Source organism: Callospermophilus lateralis, chromosome X (assembly GCF_048772815.1).
Source record: "Callospermophilus lateralis isolate mCalLat2 chromosome X, mCalLat2.hap1, whole genome shotgun sequence".
NCBI classification, from domain to species: Eukaryota; Metazoa; Chordata; class Mammalia; order Rodentia; family Sciuridae; genus Callospermophilus; species Callospermophilus lateralis.
In genome coordinates, this window is record NC_135325.1 from 17,702,565 (window position 1) to 17,714,646 (window position 12,082).

Sequence of the window (12,082 nt, forward strand, 5' to 3'; positions counted from 1 at the left end):
AGTGCTTTCAGTGAAGATTCAAAGAGTGTTTTTAATGACTCAGTGTTTAAGACACACACCAAATATTTGTGGGATGAGTAAACAAATCCTCTAGGGAAGGCTGTCAAAATGAAGAGAGAATAACAACAACAACAATGGTATTAACATTTATCAAATGCTTATTCTGTACCAAGCACTGAACTAAAAAAACTGCATAAATTTCCTCATTTATCTCAAAACACCTATTGGGATTCTATTATTGAACCAGTAATCATAGGGAGAGAATGAGGCACAAGAGTATAAAAGGACGTATAGCATGTGGGTTTTGCATTGTTTTGGGCTACTTGGTCTAGAGTTCGATAAAAATCAAAGAACTTCTTAAATTCTGTTGACTGTTCCAAAAATTATACATACATGGGTGCATACTCAGAAATGAGACTTCCCAGATAATCATTCTACAAGCTAAGATTGGCATGCCCTCAAACTGTGCCCAGTGACTGGGAATGGAACACACATGAAGAAACTTCATGAATATATGCCTGCACACACATACACTCAAATGATAAATCAAAGGAAAATATGTAACAGAGTTGGGAGCTGCTAGAGCATGTATACAATCTGGATTCTGTTATGTTCCTTCAAAGATTGTCACAGAAAATGAGGGTCAGGACCCCAAGATCTGGAAGCAACATTTTATTAGCGGTTCCATGGCCCAGAGAGATAATTCTCAAAGTCTGAGCCCTGAGAACAGCAGGGCTTTCACTTTTATACATAAGCAAGTTTCAGGTACATCAAGGCAAGGGAGTTGGTGCAATTCTATTGGAGGGTGCATTCTACATTCCTTATATGGGTACAAATTTGTCAACAATCTATGCTCATACAGTTTAGGGACTTGTACTGCACTAAGCCTAAAGGGGGGGTTGTTCTGTTCTCACTACATTGTTTCCTGCTTCTGCTACTGTGTTCAATCCAGGGGATGTAGTATGTTCACGGTTGTGCAACTACTAACACAATCAATATTAGTACATTTTCATCATCCAATAAACTCCACAATCATTATCAGTCATTTTTCATTCCCCCAATTTTTTGTATATAATTGTTTTAAATGAATATTGTTTTATTAGAGGCACTTGTTATCTAGAATGAATGATACTCATCAAGTATCTGAATTATATTAGAAAAAGTGGCAATCCCAAGGAATGTTTTAAAAAAAAAATCAAAGCTCATATACCCATAATTAGTTCTCAAATCCATTATCATACAGGGAGAATTTGTGTGAAATTTCCTCTTCTTCTCAATATAATTCTGCCTATTGTAACTTTCTGCCTGTCTCATGCCTTTCCTTGAGGCCCATTAAAATTTCATAAGTGGTTTTCCTGTATAGAAACATTTTATGGAAGTAGGGAATAGGCATATCCTGTGGTTAACTGGGGCACATGAGTCTATGTTTAACATTGGGCAAGATATTGGGTACCCAGAAATGAATCTTTGTTGGGTAAGTCAACAGTGGAGGCAAAAATTATGCATGTCTTACTTGATCCTAATGCTACCTCAATAATGGGAAGTGATTACAAAGTCTTTCTTTTTGTCTCCAAATTAAAACTTTAAAAATATTCATAAAAAATCAGCAGCCTTCCCTTCACAAATATTAGGGAGTACATATTTTCATTTGCTTTCTATAATTCTGATGACAATCTTCTCTCCTGAGTGATGATTTTCTGCTTTTGTAGCAGGAGTTAGTTAATTACTGAGAAGAGTTGATTGCATTCCAACCTTCTCTCAAGCTGAGTGATACTGACAAAAACAGAACAAATAGCATTATAATCTGTTTGGAAGGGTGAGGGATTATTCAATGGAAATATTGTATCAGTGCCAGGCTGGACTGGATCTGATGTCTGATGAGTAGTTTTGTGTGTAAGTCAAAGCAGTTTCTGAAAGGATTGACTTTTTCTATGTAAAAACACACTTTTTTCTTTACTTTTGTTGTTTTCTTTTCTGGCAGAAAGAATCTTTTGCTTATCCCAAATAAAGTTCACTGATTTTTTTTAACATAAAATACACTGCTTTTTCTCAATTTAATGATGCTTATTTACGTTTCATTATTTCTTGTGTGTCTGAAAGGTAGACTGTTTCAGAATAATAACTATATAATTTTGTCAGTGTTGGTCAAAGGCAGATTACTTTATTGAATATCCCACACATGTTTGTCAATAAATGGTAGTAATTATGGTGATAGAAACTTGTCCACACCTTTCATGAAGAAGCAGAAATTTAATTACCAACACAGTAATGCACAGTGGCCTAGTGTAGACAATTAAAGGTATTGAAAATCATGACAGATTGCTTCTGCAAAGGATATAGTTTATCCTCACTAAGGTCAAGTCAGTAATTTTAATATCTTTATTTTATTTATTTATTTTTATGTGGTGCTGAGGATCAAACTTAGTGCCTCATATATGCAAGGCAAGCGCTCTTCCACTGAGCCACAACCCCAGCCCCTCAAGTCAGTACTTTTGTTTCACATATTTGAACTTTTCTAACCTATTGAGAAATGAACATATTCTTAATACATTTTAGATATGAAAATAACACCTTGAAAAATATTAGGTTAAATAGATAACTTATAAACCATCCTTTAGGTGATAACTTCAATAAATCTAAGGAATTAAAAACTTTTTGTTGACAAAAATGTGTAAACCTTATTTCCAATTTTAGGGAACCACAAAAAAAATCACAAACCATAAAATTCTTCTATAGAATGTTAATGTCAATATGAATAACATATTAAATATAGTAGGACCTATTGATGTTTTGCAAACTCACCTTTTATAGACACTTGGCAGATACTGAAAAATCAAGGTCACTTGACTTTCTCTACTTCATTAAAATGATGAAGTCAGATTTTGTCTCGGTAAACAATTTAAAAATGTAAAATGATGTGTATAACTGAAATAACAGAAATGAAGAAAGGGACAACTTTTTCTCAATACCACATTTTAAAATCCCACTATGGATATGGACTGACAAATTACTAACAAAAAGCTTGACTATTCAGAATGAATCTTATACTTATTTGTGATAATTAAAATGTCTTTCTCATTATAAGTAGTTGATTCCCTAGAAATAATATGTATCCTTTATAAATAAAATATTTTAACACATGTATGTCTAGCTGAAAATGTCTGAAAACAGAAATAAGAATAAAAATAAGATTTTTGTAATAAATATATTTTTTATGAGTTTAAAATTTACAAAATGTTTTAATGTTAAATTATGTGAGTTTTCATAATTTCCTCTGCAGTAGAAGGGGCATATATACTCTTTTATATTAAAAAGCTGTTTGTGAGAAACATTAAATGAATTTCTGAAGGTCTGAATGTACAAGGGAAAAGTAAAATTAAAACTCAGAACTCAAGACCCATATTTTAGTATTTTTCTATTAAAATATTTCACCCATTTTTAAAAAAGATTATATATAAATGTTTAAAATCTTCTTAAAATATTATACATGTGTATACAATATATACATATATTTATATATGTGTGTGTATACATATATGTGTGTGTGTATGTATATATATATATATATATATATATATATATATATATATCTTGCATGAGTATATATCTTGCATGAGTATATATCTTGCATGAGTCAGAGAAGCCCTGGAGAACAAGGATCTCCTCTGTGAATTCCTGGTGCTTAGGATACCACCTAGCCCATAGAAGGCATTCACCTTATATTCACTGTTGAAATAAGATGAACAAATTTGATGAGATAAAGCTTATAAGAAAATTGTACACCTACCATGATACTAACTAGCTGAACTTTATATTAGTTAGGAAAGTCCATTATAAATATTCACATGACCTTGGGTGCACCAATACACTTTGATACATACACAATATGTCCATCCAAGCCTCCACAGAATTGTGGGATCTCAGTTTGCATATTATTGGCAATGGACATTTTGTGATTTCCTTTTCTTCACCCTTGAGTATTTTCCTTTGGTGGGCACATGTCCAATTTTTAACTCTCTCAGAAAATATTTCCTCTGTTTATATACTATAGTTCAGCTTCTTTTTTGTAGGAAACTCAATCCATTATTGCTCAAGCCCACTTATTGCATCTAAGTGAGTCTCATTACTCTTTCTTGTAAAATGGCCCCCAAAAGCCATTTTAACTTCAATCATTAGCCATAACAAAGTCTTAGGATTGTTGAGATTAAAGCATTTCATGTAGGCCCATATTTATATCATAAAATGTGATGCTCTCCAGAGAGTGAATCACAAGCAGGTTCATTTCCAAGGGAAAGAAGCTGCATCTTAAAAACCAAATCACAGGTTATGGCTACTCAAATAGATGAGTCACAGCACAGTAGGAGATACTGAAAAATACCCCCAAAAATGCTGTGGAAAATTTTCTGCCTTCAAGGAGAGAATGATCTATTTAAGGAATCAAGATTCTCAATGTAATTAGCAAGCAGTACAAAACTGGGCTAAATTATGTGGCACAAAATTCAACCACTACAGGAAATAAGAGCAAAGGAAATTGTTGCAGATTAGGAAATTCATGGACAGAAAGGACTTTGCAGGAAACCAGCTCCTGCCCAGGATCCTTTTTCCAACAATTCACCAAGAAATTCTCCTTCTTCCTTACCTTCATTTTGATTAACCCATCTCCTTTGAGTCTCCTTGGTTCCCCATTTTACAACATTATTTCGTCACTCTTAGTTTGTATTGTTCATATCCATTTTCAACATGTTTAGGGTAGAAGCACATTATTTTTTCTTATTACATCTTCCATTGCTTTATTATAGTGTTCTCACAAATTACTCACTCTATTGAAGCCATCAATTAAAGGAGTAAAACTATTGGGCTGTGGTATGTTTTCATTAAGTGCAGTGCCTGGCATATAGTAGATATAAAACAAATATTTTTAAAACTCCATTTAACTATTAAATGAATATACTTATTTGTCACTTTCATTCCTTTATTTTCAATCTAGTCATCCAGCCAATATGGTAGCTTTACATAAAGAAACAGTTAATTTAGTTACTATAAACAGATATGACTTAGAAGTTGACTATGGTATTTGCAATATACTGCTTCAAAAATATATGTACATATACATAAAGACGTTACCATAGATATAGAGTTTGAAATGTCTTACAAGAACTATATTCTTGCATAGCAATTCCTCATTTTTAGTGTAAATAAAGTTATATAAAGTATTTGCCCTGAAAATTAAACACTACCCAACCATTTTTCTGTGTCTCTTGTATTGATTAATTGTCACATTGATTCATTATTTGCTACTAAAAACAAAAGGCAAAAACTAGACTATGCTGTAGAAAGTACTGAAAAATGCTTAATGCCTGTTGTATTTCTTCCATTGTTTAGGGTCTAAAATATGTCGAGTAGTCGATTTTGTAATTAGGCTTACCCTGAAACTTTGTTTCTATCATATACCAGTTGTGTGATCTTGGATTAGTTGCTAAATTTACTCATAAATTGCCTCAGTTTCTCCTAAGTAATTTTGTTAATTAAGTGTACTCCATGAACCAGGATTTCCATTCCTAAGCATATATCCAACAGGAATGCACAATATATTTTCATCAAAAGAAATGTATGAGAAACTTCACAGTAGCACTATTCATAATATTCCCAAACTGAAAAATATTTAAATGTTTTTTGATAGAAAAGATAAATAAAACAGAGTGAAAAACTGTATAGCAATAAGAACAAAATATCTACAACTATACTGTGCATTATGAATGAATCTCATAATCATGGTGTTAAATAAAAGAAGACTGAAATATTGTATAGTATTGTATTGTATTTGTATATTGTATGGTTCTACTAAGTACACTGCTAAAACCAGCAAAACTAATATATACTATGAGAAGTAAGAGTATTTCCTTGAAGGGCAAGGGTTTGTGATGGAAAGGAAATAGGAGGGCAGATTCTACTGTACTTATATTTCTTGACTTGGCTGCAGGTGTGGTCATCTTGTGAAAATTTGGAGATACAGAAACACTAATTCAACTCTATTTTATTTACTTAAAGCACTAAAAAATTCAGTTAATATTTACCTCCCATAAGTAAATATGAAGACTGAGTTAAGTAGCATTTATGAAAGTACTCAGCAGACACTGTACTAAATACTCCTTCCTAAAATGTGTTTTAACTCCACCCCAAATCTGTTACACTGAGGGTCTTTGGATGTCTGTATCATCTGTATTTTACTATAATGCCCGACATAATGAGGCTGTACAGTGATAACTTTTAGAACATAATTGCTCTTTCTTCTTCTATCCTGCAGATATTTACAAACAAAAAAAGAAAAACCTAATAGAACTTCATTGTCAGGTTGCTACACAGGAGTTGTTTCTTACCTAAAATGTGTGCACACATAGCAACTGTATAATAGTACCCATCATACCCTAATAATGAGTGAACAGCAGCAGAATGGAGCTCATAATAGAACAAAAACAAACTGCAGTCAGAGCAAAAGGCCCTTCTATTTTTTTCAACTGGCAATAAAAATATTGCTTGAAATTGTGATTTGGCAGTCTATCTCAAAGAAAATAAGATGAAATGACTTCCTGTGTCATCAATTTACTGATCATGGTCCAACAGATATAAACATTGTACTGAGGAGTTCTTTCTATCCTTTGGATTGTACAGAGTGTCCTGAGGACTGATATAATCCCTAAATTCTCTGACTGAGCATTTACTACAAATTGCCTTAAAGACTGGATAATTTTTAAAGAAAATAATCAAACATGACTACTGTTATTTGCTGGGGTTTTATCTAATTATAGTCACTGGTTTGACTCTACTAGTTCACTAATGGTAGTCAATATCTTATTACATATCATCTATTGTCCAATATAATTAGAACATTGAGGTTAAAGGATGGACATTGAGTTGTTGCATTTCAAAATGAAAGTGCTATACACTAAAATTAAGCATCCTAGTAATTATTATTATGCATATATATTACATACTTGGATCTCCATGTCTTTACAAAAGTCCTGTGGTAAAAGTATTTTATGGTTCCTGGAATTGCTTTGCATTTACCTTTTTTAATCAATACAAATAACTATATTAAGGTTTAGAAGATCAATTTTGGACCTGCTTTCTGAAATCTTAAATAATCAACTTTTCCCTAACAAAAGCAAAAGCAGAAAACATTAGAGGTATATTATAATTGATTTTTCTTAGAACTGCAAAAATGTTTGTGAAGCCACAAGAGAAACAAAGGGAAAAAATCTAAAGCAATTAGATATGACATTTTGGAAGATGGACTTGTTTATCTAGAGACAAAATGCCAACTGCAAAATCCTTCTTAGCTAACATTATGACAGCACTCCCCAAAACCAATGGTATAACCACCTACATTTACTTAAGCCTAGAAATCAGAGAAAAGTGCTTATTTTGATGAAGTAAATGGGATTTAAATATATTTTCACTGGTCTCCATGATCCTTACAGACTAAACTTGTTGACATATACTGATGCATACACATATGATGTACCCATCAAACATGGTTTGTTTATGAAGTAGAGAATGTTAGAAGCCAGAAAAGGAACCCAAAAGCAGGTATACTTCCCTTTGAAAGACTTTTCTTGAGGTGAATGATATTGTTGATCTCCTTATTCAATGTTGTAAGAAGATGAATTCTAGGCATTATGGAAAGTTCCCCCTTTTCTACAAGTAGAATTGTTGTAGATATCTGAAGTCACATAGTTTCAAGAGGTTTGGGACTTCAGAAATAATTATTCATATCTGTCTGCAGTATTCAGGATGTCATAAAATGGGGCTGAGGAGAAACTGCCTCTGTGTCTCCTTAAGCCACTCAGGAAAGCCCTGAGCACTTCATTACATATAATCTTGGCACAATGGATTTCTTCACACATCCAACTTCCTTAGTCCTTTCAGTAAGATTGAGATAATTGAGTAGTATTTTTTGGCTATAGGGGTATAAGTAGATTTCAATCAGAATATGAGACTGTAATTGTGTGTGTGCATCCATCTTTACCCAACTTTCTACCATGAATGTCTTAAAATGTCATTTATGATTCTTAGATTCAATCCTATTGCATTACTTCTATATCATAATTGCTTGTCTGTCCTTCCTTCCTTCTTTTACAAGGCTGAGGATGGAACCCAGGGCCTTGCATGTGGTAGCAAATACTCTAGCACTGAGCTGCATCTTCAGCCCCTGGATTGTCTTTCTTTTTATATTTTTTCTCTAGTTAATTTGAATTTATCACTTGATATCATCCTATTTATTCTATTTTGGGGGAAATTAAAACACAAAATCTGAAATAAAACAACAATAAAGAAAGGGTGAGAAGGCCTTTAAAAGACAAAGTGGTTAACTCTATCTTGTATTACTCATGTATTTGGCTACAGGAAAACAAAGGGAAAAAAATGACTCACATTAAACTGCAGAATCCCATAGAAAACATATTGCCACATTTATCTTAAAGGTAATCTTTTAATCCAAAAGGTTAGAAATAGAAATACCACGTGCTTCCGTTGTAATAGTTGTAGAAAAATTATTAGCATATAAAAATGCTTCCATAAAATTGTTATTTGAAGGAAAAATAACAAAACAAATGTTCCCAGTGGTTCTTCTGTTGTCATGTTGTTCTAAGATGTATTTGCAATTGAGCAAAATATTTTTCTTTGTTTTTTGCAACTTGCTTAATACATAACCTAAAATCATAAGTAGAAATCCATCAGTTATTAAGTTCATGGTGCCTGGAAAAGCCCAGATCAAATAGAGTAAATGAAAGATGCAAGAGGCCAAATAACATCAAGTATATGTTCTTGCTTTCTGTTATAATCTCATTTTCATAAAATGTTGATGGCCCATTTGTAAATGGGCAACATGCACTCAAATTTTGCAGAGTATCATTCTTGAATGCTAAAAATCCTGGCAGCATTTAGTGGTCAATTTCCTAGGGAAAAAAGTCTACTTAGTCACCTTAGTGAGTAAGATATACCTAATTTTGAATATGACTCAGAAAAACACTTGAATTAATATTCTTCTTCATGATTCCTTCCATTTACTTAAGATAAATAAGACTATACCATAAGCTAATGCAAAACAAAATCACATGTTCACCCATCACTTCTGTTCTGAACATCTTATATATATTTATCAGCATGCTAGGATATGGATGATGCAGCAAAAGTTAAGCCCAGCCCCAGACCATAAGTATTTTATAAAATCTAGTGAGGGAGACATGTAAACAAATAATGACAGACATATGACCAAAGCATAGATGGGACAAAAGAAGAGAGTCATCTTAGTTCCATTTAAACAATGTTGTTTCTGTGATTCTCCAAGAATATCTCCACTGCCAATGGAGTTAACCATTACCTTTTGAACTCTCCCTTTAAATTCTGCATACCTCTATTATAAAATTTTCAAATCTGATCATGACTCCTTCTCACTTCTGTTTTCCTCAATTTGATCATAGGTTTTTCTTTTATAATTTATTTTAATTGAACACTGTCTGGCACAGAAAACCATGCAAGAATGAGGGGATAGACAACCACCTTATATAATAATAAAAATGTAAGCTCAATTGTTAATAAACATTTGCTCTGTGGCAGTTGTCATCTAATTTTTTTTTATCTATAATGCATCCTATAATTTTCACAAAAACTCTATGAATTGGGATTATATTATCCCCATGTTACAGAGTTTAAAAAAATCAAATATAAGAAAGGTTAAGAAACTTCCCAAAATTTCAACATGTGAATGTTGCGATCTGACTGCAGATCTCTTATACATAGCCACTACACTTTGGGATACTGTTTTACTTAGAGGTGAGGACAATACAGATTTCTTTGTAATTAATCATTTATTTATCTGTTGAAGAAGATTGAGGGGGCCCTAGGATAAAATAATAACAATGTTTATTGGAAATATATGTGACAAGATTTGTGGAAAGCACTTCTCAACTATGTTCAGAAAATTCCCACAGAAGCCTAAAATAGGTACTTTTGTTACCCCCTCTCCACTTTATACTGCTTAGAGAGGTTGCATGACTTGCTGAAAGATATCCAACTATTAAGTAATAAGCAAAAATTAAAACTCAGATCTACGTGCCTCCGTAGCTTGAACATTTAATCATTGTAATATGCTGCCAATAAAAGAACCATCACATAGATATCAGCATTTAGTTTTGCTCTCAGCAAAATCTCTCTGCTCAGGGAGATAAACACTCTTATAAAAGAATCCCAGAAGAGACCTTTTCCATTACTATAAATTGCAAAAGCATGCTTATGAAAATGGTATAAAATTATTTAACAGTTCATATACTTTCTCCATCTATTCATCCATCCATTCATCTATTTTGTGTACCTTTGTTTATGCATTTAATAATTCATTCAACTATTCACTCACCAAATATTTAGTAAGATCACATCACATGTCAACTACTGTGCAATAAAACATCCTTTAAAAAGTAGTTCTGCGGGAAGATAAATGTGGTAACAATTAGGAAATCCCAAGTATTTGAAAGTTTAAAGAACATGAAGAGTTTAGAAGTTTTTATAAAGCAAAGTATCTTCACCTTCCATGTGTTCTGCTAAGTAGGTTAAATATTTTACACCTTATTTTGGAGTGATTACCAATGCAATCAATAGTTAAATTTAAGAAAAGGCAGCATTGGAATTTTTCATTTTACATTTCTCTTTAAACATTTACATAAGTGATGGAGTAAAGGGATATAATGTTTTATTTGCCAGCTTTGTTTTTCTTAAGATCTTGTCCATTTCTCTTGATCAATGATTCAGAGAAACTTAAAGATTGATAGAGTTAATTAGGTTAGCTAGTCATGAACAAGTGGGTAGAGGGAAAGGACAATGAAGGACAAAAAATAGGCCTATGTATTAAGAAAAATGCAGAAGTCATAAAACTGAAATCGCAGGGAACCTTATGCAAACAGGCAAGCATTTGGAAAATAAGAGTTAGAATGCCCAACCTTCCCCAAAGCTGTAGATAATTGTAATTCCTTGAGGGAACTATTACTTAAAATCATGGGGACCCCTAATTGAAGCACACTAGCTTCAGAAAAGCAGAATCTGGTGTGTCAAAAGCTCCCCCAGCTATAGTTAATGATAACCCCTCCAGGGACACAACTGTTCCCAGATCGCATTGTCATTACCTTTTGTAACCAGGTTGCAAGGACCCTCCCTTACCACCAAAACTATGTCGCAATCATCCAATCACCCAGGCAACCAGAACATCAAGACCCTCACAAAGAAAGTTTGTGGAGGACTATTCAAAGGGTAATAAACCATTTAAGGGGGTGCAGAAAATTGAGACAAAAAAAATGGGAACTTGATTCCTTAAAAACTCAAATTTTGTGGGTACCACACCATTCACTCTTCAAGGCAGTCAATGCAGTTCCTATGCTGTATGCTCCTCTCTTCTCATGCTCTCTATTAAACTTTTGCTTGCTACTCTGTGTTTTGCTCAAATTCTTTCTTGTAGAACCACAAGAAACAGTACCAGAGGACTGCTGCAGCTAACCTGGCTAGGCAATGGACCCTGGCCCTGTAACAATAGCATACATAGGATAAAAGCATGCAAGTTCTTCTTGAAGCACTGAAAATTACAGGAGCAGCAGAAGAAATTTACTGTGAAATATCACTCAGAGAATGACCACCTGGGAGTCTGAAAGAGTAGCACCAACAAGGGGTTATGATAAACGTGGGCAATGTCAGATATTACAAGAACCTTTCTTACATCAGGAAGGAAAATAGGAAAGTCAATTTACTATAAGAAAAAGGCATGGATACTTATTAAATTCCTTATTTGCAGAGCACTGTATTTTATTCAGAGCCTTGCTTCACCAAGGCATCCTGTGGGGGGGAAATGTGTGTAAATAATTAGAGAACACCTTGTTCAGTAAGACCAAGATCATCATTTTTTTCTTTTTTCCTTCTCACAGCTAGAGGTACATTTCTAACTTTCAAGTGAATTATAAAATTCAAATTCAATCCTAAAATCAAGATATTATTTGGAGTGTTTTATTTTTAAATCCATATAAAGAAAAATCCTCTAACAGGT